Raw genomic sequence first — 26,444 nt, 5'->3', positions numbered from 1 at the left:
AAACATCTTCAATTGTTATATACTTAGAAGGGCTATCAGGACTTCTAAGGAAGACTATAACCTGTTTGATACCAGCTGCTCTGTTGTTTTATTCAGTTACTTCACACAAAGCAGTCTGAAATTTAAGTATTGCCATTTTGCTGTTCATGGAAATTTCCTTAGATAAAGAATTGGGAGTAATGGGAAATCCTTGGTGCAGGTGGAGTTAGAAAACTCACCTCCACTAAATGCTTGTTTCCATTTACTGGCATCAAAGAGAGAAGCTACTTTTTAAAAAATGTTGATACCATATGATTGTTTGTAAATTTAGTTTACAAATTATTTACCTCATAGCTTTATAGGGTATCTTTTGTTTTTGTTTCCTGCCTATAATACACAACTAAAAGTACATCACTGGTAATCTCCAGTAAGGATTATTTTGTAAAATTTATAAGGGATTTAAAGTAATTTAAAACTCTTCCTGAAGACATTTTCCCATTTATTTAAGTTTTTTAAGGTATTTAGAGACAAGGATATGCAAGGCAATACAGACATTAGGGTTTTCTTTGTAGTGGGAGACCACAAAGACTGACTAAAGAAAGCTCAATAATTCAGTTCTATCCATGAGGTGATTTAAAATATTAATCATTATTTTACTGATAAAAATGAAGAAACATATATGACCTGCTTTCCCAGAACTTTCTCCTAATATTCCCTTCACCTGCTTTACTGGGTTTGTCATATTTTGGCCTAATGCTCACGATATGGCCACAGTCCTTCTGCAAAACCCCAGTCCTGTGCTGCACTCTTTAAATTTACTGTGCTGGATCTCTGCAAGTCTTTGGAGTGATCCCTATTCCCTAGTTTGGAGTTCACCTGCTTGCAAAGCAGCTCTGGTCCTCACTGCTCCTGTTGGATTAAATAAGGTGTGCTGGAAATTCCACAGCAGCCAGGCAGTGGTTGGGCTGTCCATTAGACAGCAAGAGAAATGAAAAAATATAAAATTCCCACATTTTTTAAATTCTGGCTGTGTGAATGGCTGAGTTGTGCTCATCCAAATAAATGTCTAATCAGGTTGTTTCCAAGTGATGAGTTGTAAACTGGTAGACTGAAGGATGATTTATGAGGAGAAAGCATTTTAATATAAGTAAATATCTACAATCTAGGCCTTTCTTAGAAAGAATGAAAGGGAATAAATATACATAATTAATGGCATTGATTCATACACATCACCACCCTCTTTTTGTAATCAACTCTCCCTTTTAAAGCTGTTTTTATAGCATTGTGGAAGAAATATATTTAGTGCATAAATGGTTATAAAATTTATAGCTATTTAAGTTCTGTCTTAATACTCAGAGCAGGCCAATCAAGATGCAGTCTAAGGTATTACTGTCTCTAATGAGCTAAATGAAACATTTAGAACTACATAAATGAGATTGGAGAAAACCTTTTTCCTCCTTATTTCAGGGTCTACCTGAATCAGGAGTGCAGAAATGCTGCTGTGCCATCTCAATATCCTTCCAGCAGAAAGTTTTGGCATTCTGGTGTATTGAAAGCAAGACTTGAGACTCCAATTTGTTCTCAGGTAAGAAGATTTATTTATATGCTGATTAATTTTCTGGGTTGGTTGTTTTCCTCTGCCTTTGTCATATGTATGACTTGTTAGTAATCAATTTTTCTTTAACCTCTGTACACCAATTCTGATGGTACATGAATTCATTTGTTTGCTTTATGCCCTTCACTTGTAACTCTGATATCTATATTCTGTGATAGAACTTGAACCTTAAAAGTACCTGAATGCTTCTAATTTTTTTCTGAGTGCTGAGTACTTAGTAGAACAAGGCAATTAGGAAATAATTATCCCTGTTTAAACTGTTCCACCAAATTAAGTATCATTAAGCAGGGCTTATTTTTTAAACAAATGTCTACATATTCATGGAGGTACCAGTCTATTTACTTTACTTGGAGCAGAAATTAATTTAGTAGCCCAGTAGTATGAATGTTTCTGTATAGATTCTTTTTCATTTTGCAAGAAATATACTGTTTGTTATATGGCTGGGAGATGAAAATACCAAACCACTGAGAGCATCGTGGCTCCCCTCTCTCCCATTAGTTTCCTGCAGTGAATCCAAATTAAAATAGCTAACACAGATACTAGATTTGTTTCCTTTGCTAGTCTTGGTAGTGGAATGAGGGAAACACCTATGTGAGCAGGCATTGTCCGTTAAAATCAATAAAATAACCCTAAACCTCTCCATCCTGCTGAGGCATGGGTTATCTGGTCAGTTGGATCATGGCCCTAGATGTGGAGCTCTGTGAGCAGAGGTGGGAAAACCCCCTTCCTGGGGAACAGGAAAAAAAGAAAACCAGTGGGACTACACTGCATTCCTGAAATTGATGTCTGGCTTGGTTTGCTCACTCCTGTGTGCCAGGAAATTCTTACAGTACTTTTCTGAAGTTAAGTGAACATACCCTTACTTTGCCTGCTCAGTCCCTGTGGGAAACATGCCATGAGGAAGCATGGAAATATTTGGATTGATTGTGCCTTTATTTTTGGAGTGCATTGCAAATGACACTCGAATGTATCAGGATGATGCTGTGGCAGCAGTGGCATGTAAGAGATTATTGATATTTTCAATTTTTAAAAGTGATTAATGAATCCAGAAGTAGTAAAAACCCCGCCACTATGCAAGCAAATCACAGCAGAGTAACACATACCTAGCACAGGCATATGAGGACCAATAAAACTGTGGCAGAGAAATTCTTGTAGCACAATTTATAATATGAAGAGCGGCATAGAAGTTAACCTTATTTTTCAAATCTGAAGAGGTATTTTGTAATTTTATCTTTCCTTCTTGGTGACAGATGTTGGTGTGGAATTTCTTCTAAATAGCCAAGAGTGTTGACAAAGATGAGATACTTAACAAAGGAGAATGGTACCTATGGCACTTTGTAGTTTTTATCTAAGATGATTTCAAGCACACAAAGAAAAATATGATTTATTCAAATTAATATGTGGGTTTGCAAAATTACATAGAAATAAATGTAAGTGGTAAAGTAGAAGATAATGGTTGAAGATTATGAATGTCTACAAGTCATGTCCAGCCCACTGGATCTATAAAACTGAAAAATATTCCAAATGTTTATCATGGTAAATACTAGTTTTGAAATCTTATAATGTCAACTTGGACTTCAGTATAATGCAATACAACCTTGGCTCAAATGCAGTCAGATCCAATCACCAGGAAAACCATTCCTGAAGAGGTGGTTGGACATTTCTCACAGCCAGTTGTAGGTTTAGACTCAGGATGAAATCTTTTGTTAAACAGGGAATGAACATTTAACATTAACATTGAACATTTAACATTAAACAGGGAATTAACATTTAAGAGAAGCATTGTGAATTCCTTAGATATTTTTGAATGTATATTTATTTTAAAAATGTTTTTAGATGCCTGAGTGATAGAAGATGTCTCAGTTGTGTTCCACCAGTCTGTTTAAAATTTTGCAGTTTATTTATTTATTATTTATTCTAAATTTGCCTATAATTGACTTCATATCATTGGTTCACAGCAGTGGGGAGGTGGAGCAGAAAAAAAACCACAATGCTACCACCTCTCTCTGTATGCAGAACTTTCTGGGCTGTGGTAACCATTCCATGACCTTTTGGGTTCTACAATAAATGGATTTCACTTTTAATTTTGTGCAGCTCATAATTTTCTAGACTTAAGACTCTTTTTGTAACTTCCTTCTGAACCCTTTCTAGCTTGTCAGAAACCTCTCTGAATCATGGAGAAATGAATCAGTAGAAGCCTCACTAATGCCAGATGTTGCCATTAAATCATTTCCTCCTCCTACTCGATGTTTCCTAGATTTGGCACTCGAGGTCCAAGTTAACCCATTTAGAAGGCTGAGGTAAGAACATGCGTGGTTCAGTTAAATGCTTTGCATTATTCTTGAGCTTGTTATTATTTTTCCCTTTTGTCATTTGGCTTTCAAATAGGAGTAAGCAATTAAAGTGAGATATTATGCTAAGTGACATGGGAGAGAGCTCAAGCACAGATTTATTTTCCTGTTGGCACAAGAGGGATTTCTATGCCCCCTTAAACTTATAAGTTTAAAATAACAAATAAGTTTAAATGCTTATATATTGTTCTGAATACAGAAGAAGTGGCAGGTTGGATATTGAGATCCACTGATTAGTGTTTTTATCATAATGCAAACATTGTGATATGCCACTTAATTATGAATATAAGAAAATTAAATATAAATTATAGAGATTTTTTTTTACCCCACACCCAAAGTATTAATGTGATTTTTATAATACATGTTTTGAATTGTCTGCATTTAAAACCTTATCCTTATTTAACATTTTTACATGTTGAAACATTTAGTTGTCTGGTAAAATTTTAATGAAGAAGCAGCAAACAACATTTTCTCTGCAGCAGACAGTATGTGACATTTCTTCATTTAAAATTCTCCTCGTGTGCTATCAGACAAATTCACACATCATACTATTCAGCATGACCTCAGTGAAAGTTCCCTGTGTTATTCCTCAGATTTGTTGTCTTTTTGTGGTGTTTGCATAAGCACCTGTCCAGCAGCACGTGCTCATGGACAGGCCTTGCCTTATTTTGGAAATGCATATTGCAGGGCTTTTGTCTGCAGGGATCTCATTTTCCCATGGCTATTTCACTACTTAAGGTGTTGAAAACTGTGGGCTTAGCCCAGTGCTAGGCAAGGAGAGGAGAGGCAATTCCCTGACGCAGTCTCTCCTCTGTCTGGAAATGCATTGCCTGCTTGGAAAAGTTGATGGCTTATAGTTATTTGCTTAAAATAGTCTTGTAAGTTCAATTTAATTTTTTTTTTTAGCCAAATAAAGGAGGAGAATTAAGCTGTAAACAATATTGGGACATTTTGGGAGACATTTTGGGAGTTTGTGAGCAAATAGGAGGGCCAGGATTTGTTTACAAATAAAAGGTTAAAAAGAAAAATTAAATCCTGAAATGTAAGAAAGAAATGCTGAAGTATCTCATGTCAAAAGCCATTTTTATCACTAAGTGGGTGTCATTTGCAAAATGGCAAAGGTGGATGACTGTGTCGCTTCAGAGAACTAACAAAAGCCCACTTATACAAATAGATATTTAGGATATAAGTGGTTCTTTTGCTTCCATTGAATCCCCTTGTCTCCCTTTTCCTCATTTTGTGGCCTCATTTTTTTCCTTTTCTCAGTTGCATAATATAACTCTAAAAGCCACTAGACCTACTGAAAAATTTTTAGTACTTAATAACCTCTAAACAATACTTTTGTTGCATGTCCTGTCTAAATTTCTTAAGATTTGTCTTCTTTTATTTAAGAGGAGAATATGTGATGAAGGACCAGAGATCCTTTTTGTTTTGTTCATTGGAATCCTTTCCATAGAAAAGAGGGTTTTGGTAACACTTTGAGAAAATGCATAACGTATTTTTGGCAGAAAATATACATTTGATATGCTAGAGGGACTGTTTTTTCTGTAAGCTTGCTCTTTACAGACTTCCTTTTTTCCTTTTTTCCTTTTTGCCTTTTCTCCTTTTCTTTTTTTCCTCTTCTTTTTTTTCCTTTCCTTTTCCTTTTTTTCTTTTCCTTTTTCTTTTTTCCTTTTTTCCTTTATTCCTCTTCCTTTTTTTCCTTTCCTTTTCCTTTTTTTCCTTTTCCATTTTCCTTCTGAAGAAGATTACCAAATAATGTTCTGGAATTAATAGCAAAGGAAGAAAAACAATAATATACTTTCTAATATAATTTAGTATGGTTAATTCAGGAACTGCATGAGTTGTAGCATGCGCTTGTTTTTCCTCAAGTTTTGCTAGTTTCTACTCAAAAATAGTTCAGCAGTGCATAGATTTAGGTAGAGAAAAATCCATTCTACATTTTTTTCTAAGCCTGCTGATGTGTGCAAGCTTATGTGATTTTTTCATTGAATGAGGGTTCTTGGTGGCTGAGTCTTGACAAAACCAGTAGTTTTCTGGTTTTGTGGTGCAAGTCCATGTCTGCAAATGTGACAATAATGCTCCTTTTTTGCTGGCTTTGAGCTGAGCTACAGCTCAAATCTGTGTTTAACTGCAGTTAATCTGTGCAGTGACACACAGAATTGGACTTGGGTCTGCTCTAGGGTCCTCTAAAATCTGTCCTACAAATAAGGTTATTATGATAACATTATTAATAATTATGGATCATTAATAATCCTTCTTTTAAAACAGGAATTTTAAAGACAATTCAATGAAGTTTTAAACAATAACGTTACAGTTTGGGAGGTTGTGTGCATTTTGTGCAAACAGGGAGGCCAGGATTTGTTTAAAAATAGAAGGTTAAAAAGAAATCCTCAATTTAAATCCTGAAATGTAAGAAAGAAATATTGAAGTATCTAAATAAGTTTTTCGCAAACAATGCCCATAAAGTGGTGTAAACAATGAGTTAAAACATGGAAGCAGACTCTTTCCAAACCAGCACTTGAAAAGATCATTGTTCTCTTTGTTTCCAGGTGTGACACTCGAGATAACCTTGCTGGAGTTAGGCAGACACTGGATTCAGCTACAAGCAGATGCAAACCTACAGAAAAAAAAATGTTGCAAGAGGAGAAGGAAACCTTGCAAGCCTTGGTTATTTATCTGAGGAAATGGGGATGGAAGGAACAGCTGACTACTGAGCAACTGATTTAGTGCAGGAGGAGCCTCCAGGCCAAGCTGTGCTGCTGGTGCTGGAGCAGAGGGGCTGCACCAGGAGAAATTCTGAGTGAGGAAGGGGCAGAGAGCTCAGCAAATGCTGCCTTTGTGTGAGCTCCTCACAGCACAGGAGACACGTGGTCCTGGGGAGGTGAACATGAATAAGGAATTTTCTGTGGTGAGAGTGCATTTCAAAACTTCAAGGTCTGTTGGGAAGGATGAAAATTTGACAAGACAGTCTCACAGATATGTATGTTTAGCAGAAAGATTTTTGAATGTAGAATATGAAGAAGGAATGGAAAATGAAAGCAAGTTTTGCTATAGAAGAAAAGAATTGCTGAGCCAGTCTTACTGAATAACCAAGGAAGCAAAGGGTGTGTTAGTTAGAAGGGGTTTTTATGGCTTAGAGCAAAGGATGAACCCACCCCAAACAAGAAGATGTTTTTACCAAGCAGAAAGACAGCACAGGCAAACAAGTCAGCAAATGTTGCAAGTAGAAAAAAGGTCTCAGAATTTTCCACTGCAAGAAAACTGAAAAACAACTTCTAGCTTAAACTGTAATGTACTAACTTTTAGTGATTGGAGAATAGTAACATGAATATGGTAATTACAGTAGTTATGATAGGCTAGAGATAAAAGCTAAGGTATAGATTGGTTCTACTGTATGAAGATGCTCAGCAAAGAAAAGTGTATAATGCATTTGTAACCTAAACTAAGAGTGCAGCTGTAGCTGACAGCTGTAGGCACAGCTCTGTCACCCATGACCCTGGAGTGCTGTAACTCCTGGATGTAATAAATTGCATTTTCGAGAGCCCCTAGAGTCTAATATCTCTCATTCAGCCTCTTACAATCATCTAAGAAAAATTATTTCTTTTCTCTTTCTTTTGGAGATACCAAGCATGCATCCTGAAGTTCATGTGTATTCAAATTAAACACAAATATTATTTTCTTTTCTTTTGATTAGATTGTGTTTTGCTGGAGTTTATTATTTTATAAACACTAATGTTGCATTTGTTTGTAACTTTGATAAAAGAAGTCTTGCTACGAGTGATTTGATAGACATAGAAAGAATATTCCATTGAGTCAATCTGTTTTCTAAACATAAATTTCAGTTTCCTTAGTGAAGCTTTTTGGCTTTCTTTGATCATTGCTGCAGAACATAGGTCTGGTGTCTACTCATTAAATGGAATTTCTGAGGTAGACTGATGGATACTGAAGTGCTGTTGGAAGGTAAACAGAGCCAAGAGGAATGTTCTAGAGTTGAGTGCAGCAGGTGCAGATGTATAAATCCTAAGGAATAATTGGTGATTGTCTCCGAGAGGATTTTGTAAGCAGCAATAAAGCTCGATGGCAGACTTTGCTCTCAGAACTGGTTTAGCCCATTTTGGAATAAGCTACAGGTAGGATTTACCAAGGATATTTCTGCTGGAATATTTTTCAGTTAGAGATAGAGAAAGAAGTCTCTACATTCCTTGGAGTTTTTCATGTTATGCCTAGTTATACTAATGGTTAAAAATATAATTTCTATATTTGTCTGTTGCTCTGAAAAGAGATTGAAAAACTCTGTTTTATTTCATTACTAATTCCTGTGTCACTTAACACATTGGATCTAATCACCTCTTAGCCTTTTCATTGCTAAGATAAATAGATTCAAATTCTGGAACCTGTCTCTAAAGATATCTTTACCAATCTTATAATTATCATTGTGACTCTTTTCCAAGCCTCTTTCTGTTTCTCAGCAGCCTTCTTTTATTGAAATAATAAGGCAGAAGATGATCTTTTTTATTGTATTCCTACAGCTATCATCAAATGTTGGCTTCCTCCCTTATTCAGAGCTCTAGTCCAGGCACTTTTGGCTTTTATTTGTGGGTTTAATCACAACTGTATATCATAGTAAATGATATTAATGAATGATTATCCAAAACTTTTTCTGCTGCTCCATCCTGTAGTTGATTTAAATTGTCCACCTGTATCTGAACTTTTCCTTCCCCTTGACCATGATTAAGCCCCAGGACTACTCTCCACTGATCCTCTTTGTTAACTGTTTCCCAAAACTTTGATTCACCTTTGGGTTTTATTATCCTGATTTTGTTCTTTTTTCCTCCTCCCAAGTCACCAATAAAGTTACTCAAGAGCACATACACAAGAACAGAAGTTTACAGGTGTGTACCCATTTAGCAGCAATTATGCTTGAAGATCTGAGACCTCTCCACTTAGACAAAATGTTTAAAAGAAATGCTGTTGTCTTTATTGTAGTAAACAATAATGATGAAATTATTGGAGAACAGTGTCTAAGGAATATTAGTCAAGAGCCATTTCCATAAACTCCTACTAACAGGGATTACTTAGACTACTATTTAATTGTTCTCCTTTTTATCTCTGACCAGTGTCATGCTTACAGCCTGACAGACATTTTATTCAGTCCTTCTTGTTTAGCCTTTAAATATTCACATTTATCTTTTCCCTGACTTCTAACTCTTTTAATTCTTTGTTGTCCCATCTAGAGTGTGATGCAACACATACACAACCAATTATTTTTTTTACTGGTATGCTCTGGAAATGTTAGTACAAGTAAAGAAGAGTAATAACTACAAGTGGTGTATATTTTTTTAACAATATACACATTTGTACTATCTTTCTAAAATTTCTGAAAATAATGTTAAGTCAAAGAATTACTGAGCTTTCAGCAGTTCCTTTTACTTTTTTAATTAGTGTTTGTCTGAGAGCAATACAATACTGATTTAATCCATCCCTTCCTTTCTGCCATGCCTTTTCTCCCTCCAGTGCAGTAACTTTCACTGTCAAAGTTTTGCACTTTCCTTCAAAGGGTTTGCACTGTTTATCCTAAAACAGACTAATACACCTGAATTCAGAGTTCTTATCTCCAGCTTTCTGGATACTCCTAAAACAGAAACATTTCCATGGATAAGACAACATTTCTCCCCCCTCTGTCCCTTTTTTTGTGGTTATTATTTTTAAGCATTTGCTGCATAATCTTGGAATGAAGCATACAGTGGAAGCATATACCACAAGACTCTTACAATTACTGCACTTTCACATAATTTTTTGCCATAGGACTACTTCAGCAGTTGATTGCTTTGATGATTTTTTTAACAGTACAGAAATTTAGGGACTGTATTGTTACCCAAAAAAAGTAACAGAAGTAATGGTTGTTTCTAAAAGGTGTGCTATGACAGCACATTGCTGTGTACTGTTTGTTTTCAGTGGGGTACCCCAAATCCTGCTGGAACATAAAATGGGAGGGGGAGGAATGTGGTAGTATCACTTTCCCTAACTACCATTAGATGACTTGTCACTCATTCGTACCTCCAGCCTTCATGAAGAGCTGCAGCTGCACAGCCCAAATTTAACTTCTTGCCAAATCTGCCCATATGTGTAAAGCTGGGAGGGAGTGGCCATTTTCACCTTTTGTGCTTCTCTGCTCTCACTGCTCCCTCACTTCAGGTACCAGCTGATTTTTGCAGGGATAGTGGAGGGAAATACCTCATCACTCACACCTTACATTCTTGGAAAAGATCCAAATACTTGGTCATTTAAACAAGCAAAAGCAATATGTAATCTGAAGATTATTCTGCAACTGCTAACAGATCAGTATAAGCAATTTTATTTAGTGGAAAATAAGTTAAATCCAATGTTTCTTGAATTGAGGATTTACCTACTTTGGACATCCTAACACACACCTAGCTCAAATTGAACAGACTATTTTGTAGTAATATATTGCTTCCCCTCAAACGCTTTAGATAAATGGAAACAATTATTTTGTTCTTTACTGCAAAAGCAAATTAAATGCTAATTAACATTCTGCTTCTGTTTTATCTGTCAGGCTGTTTTATCTGTCAGGCTGTTGATCATAGAATATCCAAGGTTCCTTTGATTTTCAGCCTGTTGACAAGTGAGAAACATGGCTTTTCATTTTGCTTACTCATTTGCTCTTAAAAAAGAGTTGTGGGGATTAATTATATTAGAAGCAGATAAGCCTTTCCCAGGGGGCTTCAATTTAATAAAGAGACAGTTATTTTATAGCACATGCACCTGGATGTGTATCCCATATTTCCTCCCTGGCTTCCTGTAACACACCTAGAATAGTTCCAAAAATGTATTCTTGTTTTGTATGTTTGCACCTTTCATCTTTGTTGTTGCTTTAAAGTCTTCCTGAACAGTCCAGCCAGCAGAACCTTAATATGTATTTCTTCTTCCAGTTTTATTTCCACATTCTAGATAAATGGTAAATTTAATTCAAAATCTGTCTCATTATACCTCTGGAGACTTAGCAAGTTGCTCCTGATTTGTGTGTGAATGCCACAGATCTATTGCCTTGTTTCTTAATATACAGCAGACAGGGAGGAGTTAACTTAATGTCCATAAGGCAGACAGAGGTGTAGGTAAGATGTTGAAAAACGCAGAAAGACATTGTTGTGGCTTTACATATCTCTGAAATTCTGTGATAGGTTGTATCCTTAGCACTGTTATAACTATATAAAAATAATTTTATGCCTACAGAAATATTTTTTTTTTTGTCTGTGTACTGTGTAACAGATTCTTCTTCATCAGAGAATACATTCAAGAGTTCTTTGGTGGAGATGTGTGTTGGTCTGGGAACCTGAAATTACTTGTAAGCCTCAGAGATTTAATTGCAGATACCTGAAGTACCAAATATTGACAAATACTCAGGGAGAAGTCTGTAATACAAGTAAGATTTCTGGTTGTGGTTTTACAAGTCATGAATTGTGACTGCCAAACAAGGTCTGTGTAAATTGTAATATAGGCTGGAATCCCCTTCAGATGCCTGTCATTACAGAAAATGTGCCTCTCACAGTCATGGATAATAATGTGGATATGGATAATAATCTCAGGTCATGGTTTCTTGTCAAATTAATGAATGAAAGACTTATTTCTTTGACTGCTCTCTCAAAGCTGCATTGTGAGGTTGAAAATATATGTGCTTGCTTTAAAATGCTGTGCATGTGGGAGCCTGCAAGTCCTGAAGTCTTTATACTTTAGGGTTAAAAGGCAGGTAAGTTCTGCTTTATTATAGTTTTTCTTTTTTTTTTTTAATTTCTGAAAACTACTTGCATTTTTAAAAATCCCTGAATGTTAGATAATGGAAAGAACAATAGATCCTGAAAGAAAAATGATCCCCCAGATATTTTAAGTTGCAAAGTAAATATGGTGTGTTTTTCTTATTTTGCTTCTCTCACCTGCATCTGGTTGAAGAGCAAGACTGCTGTTCCATCATTTCCCACAGAATAGTGACTAAGAGGTGTGAAGTGAAAAAGTGTTTTCAAGTTATGTCTATGGGATAGTTGTGTGTCACCATCATATTTTCTGAAAAATCATCTAGCCAGGATTTCTTCTCCTGGGAGACCGAGAAGCCTCAGAGAAAAATGACAACAATATTTATCTGATTTGCTTCTCCTGTGTTTTGCTGCTTTGGAATGTGGTTTGGACATTGTTTACCAACTGCTCATTATTTGATTGGTTTCATGTGAATTGTTTTAATGTAATGACCAATCACTGTACAGCTGCAGCAGGACTCTGGAGAGAGTCACATTATTAGCTTTTCATTATTGCCTTTTTAGCCTTTTGTCAGTATCCTTTCTCTATTCTTTAGTATAGTTTACGTATAGCATTCTTTAATATAATATCATAAAATAATAAATTAGCCTTCTGAGAACATGGAGTCAGATTCATCTTTCCTCCCCACAAGGGGGGACCCCGAAAATACCACAGTTGTGAATGTGTATCTTAATAAAAATGGTGCTGGTTAGGAAATGGTTGGGGTTGTGTGTACACACACCTGCAGTGTTACCTGAACATGGCAAAAAAAGAAGGAATGGGGCTAGGGAAAAGCAAACTTCAAATTGCAAGGACCAGGAGACTTCATATGAAATCCCAGCTAATTTCTAGGAAAGATATGTCATGTACTCCAGACTAACTAAATGAAAGTCAATTATTTTTCTCTATATGTTGACATAGCATGATTTCAGTGAGATTTATTGACTTGGAATGTGTGTTTGTGGTTTCCTAGTGGGTAGCTTTTTCCTAGCACTTGGATGGCCTAGAGATGGAAAGAGAGACTTCAGCCTATGAAATGACCCAATGAAACACAAAATCTCTTCTAGCAGTACCTGGTGCTTTTTTACATTGCCAAAAAATGCATGTTCAACAAGCAACAGATATAGATCATATCATCCAACCAAAAGCTTATTGAGACTGAGTGTTCTTATGACAGCTTTTTGTTCCCTGGTCTGTAATGCATCTTCTGTTTTTCAGATGATAGATGTTACCTAGAGTTTTGTAGTTTTTTGAAGTATAATATTATAAATACATTTATGGCAACCTTAAATTTTCACTATTTTTTCCTGAAAATTCACCTTTTTCATCTCCTGATAATGAAAACATTTCAGATTCTCAAGGATTTATAGAATGTCTAGGTGCTTTTCATTTGGGGAGCTATCATAAATTTGGCCATCAAGTCTGTGTGATAGAATCAAATATATTTTGATTATATTATATATATAAATATATATATAAATATATATATAATATTTTATCATCAAATTTTGATTATAAAATTGTCTTAGATGATTTAATTGTATAGAATGGAAGTCCTGCTTCAGGTATCTAAATGGAAAGATTTTTTGACTACACTAAAGAATTTCACAGCTTTTTATTTCCATTGAAACTGTGTCTGATGTTGTGTTTTTCATTTGACTTTAATTACACTGTATTTCTTCCCTTTTCTTCCTAGTGTTCATTATGATCATGTGTAAGAGTTCAGCAGCTTATTATGCAATTAATACTATGAAATAAACATCAGCAAATAAGGGCAAATGCTCTTTATGCTGAAAGGGTTACTGGTGTGTTAACTGTGGCAGCAATACAGAAAACACCAGCTCTATTATCTCTCTTCCATTTACATAAAACTTCTCTTTGGAAGTAGAGGACCTGCTAATCGACCATTTCTTGAACAAAACCAGAGCGAAAAAGGGCTGGGGGCACAAAAAAAGAGATGCCAATACAGTTAGAAATAGAGAATTTATGAAGAAATGTGTTCTGGGATGGGAATTCCTGAGAATTTCAGAGTAGTTTGGATGTAAATTTGTAAAAGACCAATATGGGATAAAAAGGGGAAACTCTGATGGTTGTATTATAATAGAGAGATCCAAGTAGTTGTAAGTGAGAGCAGGGGAAACAGAGTAGGTGAGGCAGTGAAATGCTTCCTACTGACCTCTGGAGCTGCCAGGTAACTACTGAATAAGACTGAGCAATCATCTTGGGATTTGTTCTAATTATGAACCTAAAAAAACCAAATTCAATAGGTGGCTGATTTCTCTCTGAGCTCTCCAGTTAACTGTGAAGTTAGTGACACTGCAAATCTTGTACTAAAACACCTTCTTATTAAAAGCAAAGTTATTGAGGGGTTTCCTTTAGAAAAAAAAAAAAGAGATGTGGGCAAGTAACTTTCCCCCCCCCTTTACTCTATAAGCAGGGAATACATGGCTTAAGGAATTGTATTTTTGTTAGACTGCACAAAGGAAGGAAGGAACATCTCATGGAGGTTAGTAATTGCTAAAGTTACTAAGTACTAACTAAAGATAGTAATTTAATCATGGAGGATAGGAATTCCTAAAGTTACTAACTAAAGCTAGTAATTGAATCGAGGAGGTTAGGAATTGCTTAAGTTGGAGCAAATTTCTAATCCTGAAGTGTTTCCAGCTAACGAATCTGATGTTGTGTGTGTGTTTTGTTAAGAATCAAGGCATGTCTAGCTCAGACGTTTGAGCCAAGAACATAAACAAGCCCCCTGCATTCCCAGGGCACAGTGACTAATACCTGCAGTGAGATCTCAGCCTTCCCTTTATAGATCAGGTGATAATGTACACTGACATCCCAGCTTGCAGCACTGGAAATTAATATCAATATGGTGGGCTAAATAAAGTCTTGCTCTGGAGCAGCAAATACTTCTGGGATAAAGGACAAGGATTTAAAAACCTTTCTACTGATGTTGAGTCAAAGTCTTTGATGCTAAAAATAAGACTTTAAAAGCCTTCACAAGACTGCAGATTGTTTCTACCTGTATGGATAAGCTGGAGTGAAATGGATCAGCACGCTGGGGTAGATGAATTACAACAATGGACCCATAAAATTAGATGGTGGACAGCAAGTTTTATTATTAATTTTTTCTCATATATGAGACTTTGTCTATAATGTGTTCTTGTGTAGTGTCTCTCTAAAACATCAATGATATTCTACATCTCCAAGTTCTAAAGAGTAGATGATTGCAGCATCTCTAAAGTTGAATGTCACTGCTGACTTCCATCTTTTCATTTGAACACTATTCTGAAATTTGATTTTATTGCAGTAGTATAGAGACTGCCCTTCTTTTTTTCCCTTCTACCTGCTTCACCCTCACTATTTCCCTTGACACCTTCATATGTGTGTAAATTGCATGATCTGACTAGAATTTTATATTTCCCATGAGGGTGTAGAGGAGCTCTATAGTGAGGTTTTCTTTTTTCATTTGTGGGGAATTGCTCCTTTATCAATTCCCAAACCAAATTCTCTGTGAAATCAGCTTCTCCCCTTCTGTCTGGAATATCACAATCTCTTCCTTTTAGGTTTCCTTATCTGTTGAACATAGGTACATCTTCTCCAGATGTTGGCTTGGATTTTCATATCTTCAATGAATACTCATATGTTCCAACATTTTTCTGTTCAGGACTTTAACTTCCTTCAGTGCTCTTTGTTTCTTTCATTCTATTTATATGAAGTTAGTGAAATTCCCCCTCCTAATTACATTTTCAAGGCAAGTGTAGTAGTATTGTGAATCAGTGTCACTCTGCAGCTATGCTTGTTGTTGTCTGCTATTTTCCTTAAATTTCTCTGAAATTATTCATGTAAAAGCTGAGCTGCAAGTGGATCAGTGGTATGTTTATTATTAGTATATTTCCTTTTAGTTCTTGATGCTCCTAAACATATTCTTCATAAATCCACATATGGTAACATTCCAAGGCCTGATATGTCTTAGATGGCTATTGCTACATTGCATATCTAATATTAGATTATGTAAATCATGGATGAAGGGTTTTCCCTTTACTAGGAATCTGGGATTTATGACTTCTGTTAATATAAGAGAATTTAAAATTCTGGAGCATGTTTGCTGTTTGTATATACAAGTGGTTGAGTTTTAAGCAGTCGTTTTGGATGCTTTATTTGAATTACTGCCTGTGGTGGTGCCTTTCCCCCCCTCCAGGCCACACTATGATCTGAGAAATGCTTGTGAGGCCTCAGCCTTGAGGAGCAGCACATGAGCTGAGCTCCTCTGGAGCTTTTTGGAAACACTCTCTTTTCCCAGGACTAGCACTGTCTAACAAGCTCCTGCTTGGTTTTTTAATAAATAGCTTTGGAAACTGACTTTTCTTGCCTGAAGAACAACCCATGTGGAATAACAATTTTCATGTCAAACTTTCACAGAGAGTTACCAAACCAAATTGTGGGCAGGGTGGAGTAATATTATGATGAAAGCCCTATAAACAGTAGTTGTTAAAGAGCCTCTGTGAGTCTCCTGGAGCTGAGCTGGCCGTGCTCAGGACCTGCCAGAGTCAGAGAGCTCCAACTTCTGCTGTGCCTGGAGAGCCACTGACAAAGGGCACTGACAGATTCTGGGCTGATAGCCCCAGCCCTCAAGGACCAGCCCTTCACCTGTTGGGAGGATGCAAAGGCACTTGGTGTGTTTACTGCACTGAATTCGAGGAGAGTTTTTCACAGGTGTAGATCTTGTACATTGTCTTTAGATCTGTGAGCATGCTACAGCAAATATCTGTGTGCCTGCAGCTGTGAATATAGCACAGATCTGTGTGCCTGCAGCTGTGAATATAGCACAGCACAGATCTGTGTGCAGGCAGCTGTGAATATAGCACAGATCTGTGTGCAGGCAGCTGTGAATATGCTACATCACAGGCACACCAATGCTGCTCTTGGACAGCTTTTCATGACTGGGGCATGGCTGTCAATGGCTACAGGCTGCTCAGAAGAAGGCAGGGTTTCAGGCTGATAGCAGCCAAGAGCAGGTAGAAAGCCTGTGGGTAAAAATCAGAGACAGTGGCATTGTCACCATAAGTTAGAGACTGTGGAAATGAAGGTGACATGACTCCATGCATTTTAGCAGGCACAGAAGCCGTATTTATTAGAAACTACACACTTTTTATAGACAGGATCCTTCAGCTAAGATCTAGTTGGTCTTCAGCAACAGCTCTCACACCATTGGTTCATTAGGAACAAGATCTTCTTGCAAACATCACGTTTCACATGCAGCATGTTCTCAAACAACAGGTGCAGAGAGTGAGACAAGAATTGTCTTAATCCTTTCTCTGAATTTTCTCACAGCTCCCCCAGGATGCTGCCTGGAAAAGCTATCTGCTTCTCTCTCTCTGTGACCAGAGAGCCAGCACACCTCAGAGGCAGCCAGGGCAGCTTTGTGCCTGGGGTCTCAGCAGCCTCCTGACCAAGGGCAGCCCATTGGTGAAGCCTTCCAGCCCCAGCTACAAGAGGCAAGCTGGGGGGACAGCAGCCCCTGTAAAAGTGGCGCATGGCAAGCTGTAGGCAACTCAGGAGACTGGGAGGTGTGGGGATAACTTCTTGAGCCAGATGGTGGCTCCAGCAGAGGGAATGCAATGCTGGATTTGATGGTCAGCAGCAGAAGGGAGCTGGTCAGGGATGATGTGGAGGAGCTGACCCAGCTGGAAGTGACCATGTACTGCTGGGGTCTGCAGCGTTGAGGAGTGCAGGTCAGGGTGTAGAGGCAGGCTCCTAGAATTCAGGAAGGCAGACTGCCAGCTCTTCAGGGAGATTGTCAGTGGGACCCTCTGCTCCTGGGGACAAGGGAGGTGAACAGAGCTGGCAGATCTTTAAATTCTCCCATGGAGTGCAAGAGCTAGCAATTCTCAGGAGGAAGAAATGGGACAAACAAGGCAAGGTGTGGTGGAGTAGGGAAATGCTGGTCAAACTAAAGGGCAGGAAGTGAATGCACAAGCAGTGGAAACAAAGACAGGTATGATTGTCTAAGGAGGGGGAGAGGAGGGCCAAGGCAAAACTGGAACTGAACATGCAAGGGATGCAAAGAATAACAGGAAGGGAAGAATGACTGCAGAGAAGTTAGTCAGAAGGGAATGGCCCAAGGAGATGAACCTCCTCTGAGACACAGAGGTAACAATGATGTGCAGAAGGCTGAGCTACTTCACAACTTCTTGACTTCACTCTTCAAAGGCAGCCCCTCTTCCCACACCTCCTGGGTGGATGGACAGCAGGATGGGGACTGAGAGGGCAAAGTTCCTCCCTCTGGAAGTGAAGATCAGGCTCATGGCCACCTGAGGAACCTGAATGTGCACAGGTTTGTGGGAAACAGTGAGATGCATCCCAGCCTCTTGAAGAAATGGACTGATGTAGTTGCCAGGCCACCCTCCATAATACTTGACAAGTTATGGTGGTCAGGGACAGCTTTCACATAGAAAATGTGTTGGGTTGATTCTGGTTTTAGATTGGTTGTTTTTAGATTTCACTTTGCTTTTTCTTTGTGTGTTTTAACCATCCATAAGTAGTAGACTAAACCTTGCCAGCAAACTTTGTCATGCTTTCACTTTTGTGTTAAATCTGCTTTTGGTGAGATATTTGATGGTGCTTTTTTAAGCAACCTTAAAGCATTCATTTCCAACAGAGCCCATGTCTGGATATCTTTGGAGGAGATGTCTTTTTTTACAATGCCTTTTGACTAGAGAACCCGTAGCATTTTAGGCAAAACGTGCAGGGAGGTGTTAAGAAATTTCATATGCAAACTAATGTGCATTTGTTTTGTGTACTGTATGCTACTGACATCTCCTGCTTTGTCAGGCTTCGTGGTTTCCATAAAAAATGACAAATGACTGAATCATGGCAGGTGTATGATGAGTGATGGTGAGGAACAGAATTTGGCAGGTTTTGGGATTTCTCACCTGCCTGGATTTGAAGATGTGGGTACTCAGGTGCTACCAATTGATCTTGCATTGCAACAACTTTTCTCCCAAAAGGCCAGTGTTAATGCAGCTGACAAACTTGTAGTGGAGCACTTCTGCACCCAAATGATAGCAATTGCCAAGTTTACTGATCTGGGAAAGCTACTGCATTTAATAGAAAGGAAATGCGTGTATTTATTTTGGTGCACACTCTCCTTTAGGTGCACTGCTGGGAAGGAAAGGGGTTTCTCCCTCTGCACTCACCTGTCCGCTCCTCAAGGAATTCCAATGGATATATATTTATATACATCTCTTTTCTGCAGATACTGTGTTTACAGCAGCAAAGAAGAAACAAAGCATGACTCATGGCCCAATTAGTGGCTGAAATGGCCCAAGGGTGTGTCTGGGCCACTTACCGCCCAGGAAGCTTCACAGGTAACCTTTTCAAACAATTGCTTGGAAGGGCAGACACAAGTCTCCATTTGTTAGGGAAAACCTGATTTTTCTTTTTTTTTTCTTCCTAAAGTGTTATCTTCCTTTATTTGTACCCAGTTAGAGCAGTGTGTTTTGAGCTACCTGTATTTTTACTTTCCAACAGGTTTTAAAAATACATCTTGTAAACATCTTTCTGATTTCAGTGCCAGCAGCTTGATTCAGTTTGTGCCAGGTAAAGGTGATAGACTTCTTTCTTCTCTGACTTGTGTCAATTTTAGGGAAGAAATGCCTATACCAAATGTTTGTCCCATTTTCCCTCTTACAGGGGTGTAAGTTTAAAAGAACTATGCTGAGGGAAATGGGATTGTTAAAAAAGTTTGAGAAAAATTAAAGGTTTTCTTGCATGTGTGCTCTTTCTTTATAAACAGGTGATAGAAGGAGAGGCTGCTGTGATATTTGAACCATTGTGTTGTGTTCTGACTGATCTAAACCACTATGTGCACTGGCAAATGATCTCAGTGTTTAAGCAAAATAGAAAAAAACTCCACAGTCTCTTATTAAGAAAAGCATTAATTGTAGTCAACAGAATTTGATCATTTTGTAGATGTTTTATTATGTATCTAATTCTAACAAATCAAGATGTAGCAACTTTCCTTGTGGATTTGTCTATTTACATGTTTGTTTCTTACAAAGTGTTTTATTCAAGGGATAATTTGGCACAAAATTGTAACACAGTTTTAAATACACCTTACTCAGCTGAACTTTTAAATATTTCCTTCCTCATAACTTTTTGTTTCAAGGAGCTGACTTGAAATTTTTGTCTTTGGAGCCAAACTATTTGCAAGTACCACGGACTCAGTAATAAACTAAAAGCAGTTTATAGGTCTCTACTTGTTTATGTATTTGCAATTTGCAAAGCCTCATGTCAGGCAATAAAATATCTCTTTTTAAATGTAGCTGCCTAAGCTGAATGTCCTGTAACTACCTCAGCATTCACTGGCCTGTGCCAAGGAAAGGAGAAAACATTCACTAACATGTGCAGAGCCTGGATGCTCTTATTTTAGTTCTTGAAGGAGTTCACATAATAGCAAATTCATGTCCAAGCTCTCAAGGGTGTATAAAGTGATATTTGTGTCACTGCAGCCTGTGCAGTGGAATTACTGGTTTGGGTTACATCAGGACTTACATTGCACTGGGTTCCTGTGGACATCACCCTCCTCTTCCCCAAAATCAGCTGACCCAGAGTGGATGTTCTGTGGGATGCTGGGGAGGACCATCAGTTTAACATGGGAGGTTTTTTGTTCTGTTTTTGGGTTTTTTGTTTTTTTTTTTTTTTGAGTGCTTATCCATAAGAATGAACCCGTGACTATGGAGAAACTTCTGGATCTGTTTGTGGGGGGAAACCAGGTGTTCAGTTTGAGAAGAGAATGACTGAGAGGTGAATGTCATTGATTCAGGAATTTTGTGAGTATCTATTTGAAGAATAAGATTATCCAAAAAAAAAAAAGAAAAAAGAAAAAAAAAAGCAGAGAAGATTTGGAGAATGGGAAATAAAATACTTTCTTTAAAGGGTGTGTTTCTTTAGCCAGAATAATAGTTTAGAGTAGTAGTGACTGGACTGCAGTGTCAAAATAGTGCTTATTTCCTCTCATGGATATCTTGAAGTTTCTTCTGCTTTTTTATATTAGAAATCAACTTTAATGGGAGCTCAAAGTCTCTAATTTTCCTGGGTGGAGTGTGGTCTACAAAGTCAAAAGTTCTGCTTTGAGTTGAAGCTACAAAGTAATTTATACTGATAAACTTAAATATTTCTCAGTTGGCTTGGAAATAGAATTATAATCCTCAATTTTTTTCCAAACATTTACCTAAGCTTTGACGCTCATTTTTCTTCCATTTTTTTCCCCTGCAATTGTCAGACGCGGTTTGTTATTTTCTTCTTTATCACTTGTGACAAGATGATTTGCATTTCTGTCATCATCACAGGAAAATGGTACCATTTTTGACAACTAGCAGCAATGGAAGACATGGGAAGAATGAGTTTTTTCCTTTGGTACAATGGACCAAGCATCCCTTTAGACAAAGGTGTGCAACCTTAAGTGAGGCACAGAGATGATCTGAGCCTTCCACCACCTGTGTTTGCCTCCTGCTCAAAGTGTGAGCCCTGACCAGCCTGGTGAGCATGTTAAAAATGTATACATTTGTATAAATTACTTGTTTAGTCAGTCTTACCTGTACAGGCAGAATTCAAACTTCAGCAGTGTGCAGCCCACTCCAGCTGGAGACCTGGTTCTCTGCCAGCATCAGCTGTTCCCCAGGGGTTGTGCAACCATGGCCTCAAGCCTCTCTGGTAAGAAAGGCTCTCAATGCCCTGAATGCCTTGTGCTTTGTGATAACAGAACCAACGCCGACAGAGCAATCCATTTAACAAAGGAAAACAGACTGGAATCCAAGGCTATTCCTCCTTTTCCCAAACGATTCAGTAAATAAACATCTTATTCAATATTTCTGGATGTGTTACTCTTGGCAGTGGGCTTTACTTTGTGCCAGGTAATAGATCCATTTTAAATGGCATTTGTTTTTTCCTTTCTGCCAGAATACTTCCCCCAGTCCCTCAGCCTCACAGGCAGTGATTTGATGCCCTTAATACAGGCGAGTTTGTATAATTATGCTTTATCCAGATTCCACCCATTCTTAGATCACTGTCATAATTTTTGTCTGCTTTAATAATAACATTGATTGCATCTTTGCACGTGATAAAAACACTAATCTGTTTTTATCAGTGTAAAGCAGTGTTTCAAGGAGTTGTAAAGGTGCTGTCCTGCATATTCTCTCCGTGACACCCTCTCATGGGAGAAGAGGGTGCATGGACATGTAGGTGTGCTGGACCAAAGTCAGGCTGCAAAGCTTTGCAGTGAAGTGAAAGCCTTGGGGATCAACACTGGCATGCCAGTGCCCTTTGGATAAGGGCATCCTTCATTAGTAAATTTGCAGATGACACTGAGCTGGGAGCTTGTGTTGATCCATTGGAAGTAAGAAGGGCTCTGCAGAGAGACTTAGATCAGTTGGATGGATGGGCAGAGTCCAACAGCATGAAGTTTAATCAGTCCAAGTGCCCAGTTCTACATTTTGGCCACAGCAATCCCCTACAACGTGCCAAGCTGGGGACAGAGTGGCTGGACAGTGCCCAGCACAAAGGGACCTGGGGGTGCTGCTCCACAGCCGGCTGGACATGAGCCAGCAGAGTGCCCAGGTGGGCAAGAGGGCCAATGGAATCCTGGCCTGGATCAGGGATGGTGTGGCCAGCAGGAGCAGGGAGGCCATTCTGCCCCTGTACCTGGCACTGTGAGGGCACACCTGGAGTGCTGTGCCCAGCTCTGGCCCCTCAGGCTGGGAAGGACTTTGAGACACTTGAGCACATCCAGAGGAGGCAACAAGGCTGGGGAGGGGCTGGGAGCACAAACCCTGTGAGGAAACACTGAGGGAGCTGAGGGTGTTTAGCCTGGAGAAGAGGAGCCTTAGGGGTGACCTTATTGCTCTCTACACCTTCCTGAAGGGAGGCTGCAGACAGGTGGGGTTGGTCACTGACAGAATCAGAGGACACAGTCTCAAGCTATGTCAGAGAAGGTAAAGATTGGATATTAGGAAGAAATTTTTCACCCAAAGAATAATAGTACTGGAATGCTCTTGCCAGGGAGGTGGTAGAATCACCATCTCTGTGTCTTAAAAAAAGACTGGCCATGGCACTTGGTGCTATAGTCTGGTTGAGGTGTGAGGGCATGGGTTGGACTTGATGATCTTAGAGGTCTCTTCCAACCTCATTATTCTGTGATTCCGTGAACACCCTGCTGGGCTGTCCCAAAGAAAGGATACCATAGCTACTGAACTTGAGTTGTGAATTTCTTAGCAGTTCCTGCCCATCGTTACCCAGACAAGCAAATGAGTGTGTCAAAAATCACCTGTGAACATTGACACAGCTGAAACTGAATGTAAGTAAATTTAAAATATACACCATGTGGAAAATTTGGAAAGTAAGTACAGTAACTGATGGAAGTACCTTACACTTGAATGAAAACAATGCTTGGAATGGGAAGTAATGCTTGGTATTCTTGTTGCCACTTATCCTATTTACAGCATTCAGGCAGTGTGGGATGTTCTACCTAAAGCATATTGCTATTCCCAGACAGCCTATCTGCTCAAAGTATGAACACCTTAAAGCATTCACAGTTCAGCCAGCATCCCAGAAGGACAAATGCCAACAAGAAACTGCACAAATGCAGCTTTTCATTTCCCCCAAATGTAACCTGGCTTCTACCCTCAGGGTAACAACCTCTGCAGCACCTCCTCTAGATTTTTCACAGGGCCATTTAGTGAGTCTTGCCCTGACAGGGAACAAAAATTCAGCAGATTTCCTTCCATTGCTCTTCAATCCATTCACTATTCCTCTATTCACTATTCCCCCATTTGGAAACTTCACTGCTGTGTGTTTCTTGTGTTCCCCAGGTACCATCTTTCTTACAAACACCTGTCCATAAACAATATATGTGCTTTTTAGAGCTCTAATGTGAGGTGGGGATTTGAAGTATTTTAAAGCTGGCTTTGTCTCCTTGTCTTTGAAGAAGAGTGTGTTGGTTTTGGCTTACCTTAGTCAGATTTGCTCTTGTATTTATTGTTGAAGTGCAGGGAGATGTGGTTGTGCCAATAGGTTCTCTTTTCCCAAAAGCTAAGCAAATCCACATTTTAAACAAGCATCTCTTCTTCAAGTGTGTTTCTTCCCTCATTCAAACTGAGGAAAAACAAAATTACTTGAATGAGATGAGTGCTGAGTACAAATGTCATGAGTGGTTACACAGCACATAATAAGAAAGCTTTTTTAAAAAGTTAAAATCAATGCCTAGAAACATGCAATCACCAGCAGATTCATCAGAGAGCAGAATGGCTGTCACAAATAAGATATTCCACATATTTGTGTTCTCTTAAAAAAGTAGCTATTATTAGACAAATAGGTAGAAGAAGCACTTACATGGTGTAGTACTTCATGTTAATAGGAAAAGGAATAAAAAAGGCTTTGTTGTGATATATGAACAACTGAATGATGATTTGAAAGTTTTCTGTTCACCTCCACATATATTGGATATTTTCTGAAATCACAGGGTTGCAGTGAGGATCAATACTGATCATAAAAATAGAATCTAAGTTTTCTTAGAATCTTTCTGTACTAGATAGCTGGAAATCCCACTGGGAAACCCAAGAGTCTTTGGACAGGCTGTTATTCATCCAGTGCTCTCTCAAGCTGTTACCTGTCGCTGCTGGGCTCACGTGAGCAAATGCACACAGGCAGCATGCTAACCTTATTATAGCAATATGGATTTTCTCAAAAGCCCCTGTATTTCAGGGGTATTTGGGCTTCTTGACATATATTTGTAACACAGAAAATGTTTCAGTAGTTAAGGGATCAGTTACCTTAGTACTAGATTGAAGTTCTAAAAAAAGTGGTGCCCAGTTTATGAGCTATGGGTATAAAAATGTCAGATATTTTATGATGCTTTATGACAAATGCTGAAGTAAACAGAAATCTCCCTTTTTATATGCAGGTGGCTAAAACAGAGGAGCAGATGTGCTGTTCTTGAGATGGCCACTTAAATCTAAGAAAGCCTGAAGCAATAATTTAGAAATGTTACTGTGAGGTCACTAATGAGGGACATAATCAGAGAGTTATAAATGTTCTTACATGTATAATAATTTTATAACTGTACAAAAATTTACGTGGCAAATTTCACAGCAAAGAAACCTTTTTCTAGAGATTGAATGCCAATGGCATTTCAGAGCCAACTGTGAGCTGGATGTGCCTTGCTACCAAGCTGCAGAAGGTAAGACTCTTGGCCCCTGAAGTCTTCAAATGTTTTCCTTAGTTTTTAATGGTGAAATTTAATTGATTTGTACCCCCCTGCTTTAGAGAGTGTGTGATTGAGGTCTCACTCCAGGTAAGAGGTCACTGCAGTACAGTGACCCAGCTGGTTTAGTGGCTGCTTGTCCAATGCCACTGGTGTGGATTTCTTAGAGTGTCCTCATTTAATAGCTGGAACAAAACACTGGAGAAAATCTTCAATAAAATAGCATAGGCATACTGTTGGTCTGATCTTCATCTCTGGTCTCAGAGCTAAGGGCACCTGTATCAAAATGTCTGGGATAAGTGACTGCTCTTCTGCTTAGTTCCAGGTTTTCCTTTCCTGCATTTAAGTACAAGGCAGCCGCCTCTTAAATTACTGTTTATTTTGCATTGCCTGAGCCACCTCTTCAATTGCAGTTTATTTTGCATTGCCTGCAGAGCTTGGGAAAGGGACTACAGTACAAAGGGCACTCACCAAGTCCTGCACCTATCCCACAGTTTTCCCCTCTTAATGTGTATTGATTGCTCTATTCTGCTAACTCTGCCCCTTTTGGGTGTGATTTTTCAGCGCAGCTTTAGGATTTGATGGGGTGTAATTCCATTTTCTTGGCAGATGTTCTGTGGTGTAGTGGGAGCTGAGGGCTTCACTGCTTGAGTGAACCTGTCAGGGAAATGTCTCATGTATCCTGAATTCTTCCCTCAGGAACAAGTTGAGGTTTTTCCATCACCCACTGTACTCTCACCAGAGCATGTATTTGAGGACTGTAAAACCCTTAATTTTACAGAGATAGCCTGTCTATTCTCCAGGGATATTTGGGTAGAATAACAGTGCTAGGAAAAATTTTTTCCGACTGTGTCAACCCTGCTTCACCAGATAGACCAGCCCTTAGTGTAACCTGTGGTCACTGAAATCATTTTTATAATCAAGACACACTTAGTAACAAAGACACTTACCCAGTTGTGATGCAAACAGCAGATGTGTTAGTAATTTGCTAAAGAAGAGTAAAATTCATTTCTACAGCATCCTATCCTTTTATAAAATGCAACCTCTGGTGAAATGGCCTTAAAGCAACAATACCAAAGAAAAACAACTAGTAAGGCAGTCTTCAACATTATTTCCATGTTTTTATTTTTCTAATTTTTGTTTTCCTTAATTTTTTTGTTCCATTGTTGGCAAAAATTCAATGATGATTATGTTACAATTATCCAACTATCAACAGAAGTCAGAAAGCACCTGCCAGGCCATAAAAGATTCAGAAAATAGTTCTACCAGCACTTTATTTACATTCTCTGCCCACCCAGGGAAGCCAAAGTTCTGGTGGTGACTGGTGTGAATTTCAAAGGAGACTTCAGGTTTCTCTAGCTGAAGTCCAGTTGCATATTTAAACCTGTTGAGAGCAATAAGATTGTGTTGGAATTCATTTCCTGTGGAT

The sequence above is a fragment of the Zonotrichia leucophrys genome, chromosome 5, assembly GCF_028769735.1.
Source record: "Zonotrichia leucophrys gambelii isolate GWCS_2022_RI chromosome 5, RI_Zleu_2.0, whole genome shotgun sequence".
Taxonomy (NCBI): domain Eukaryota; kingdom Metazoa; phylum Chordata; class Aves; order Passeriformes; family Passerellidae; genus Zonotrichia; species Zonotrichia leucophrys.
The sequence above is the reverse complement of the archived record's forward strand: the minus strand, read 5'-3'. Positions refer to the sequence as shown.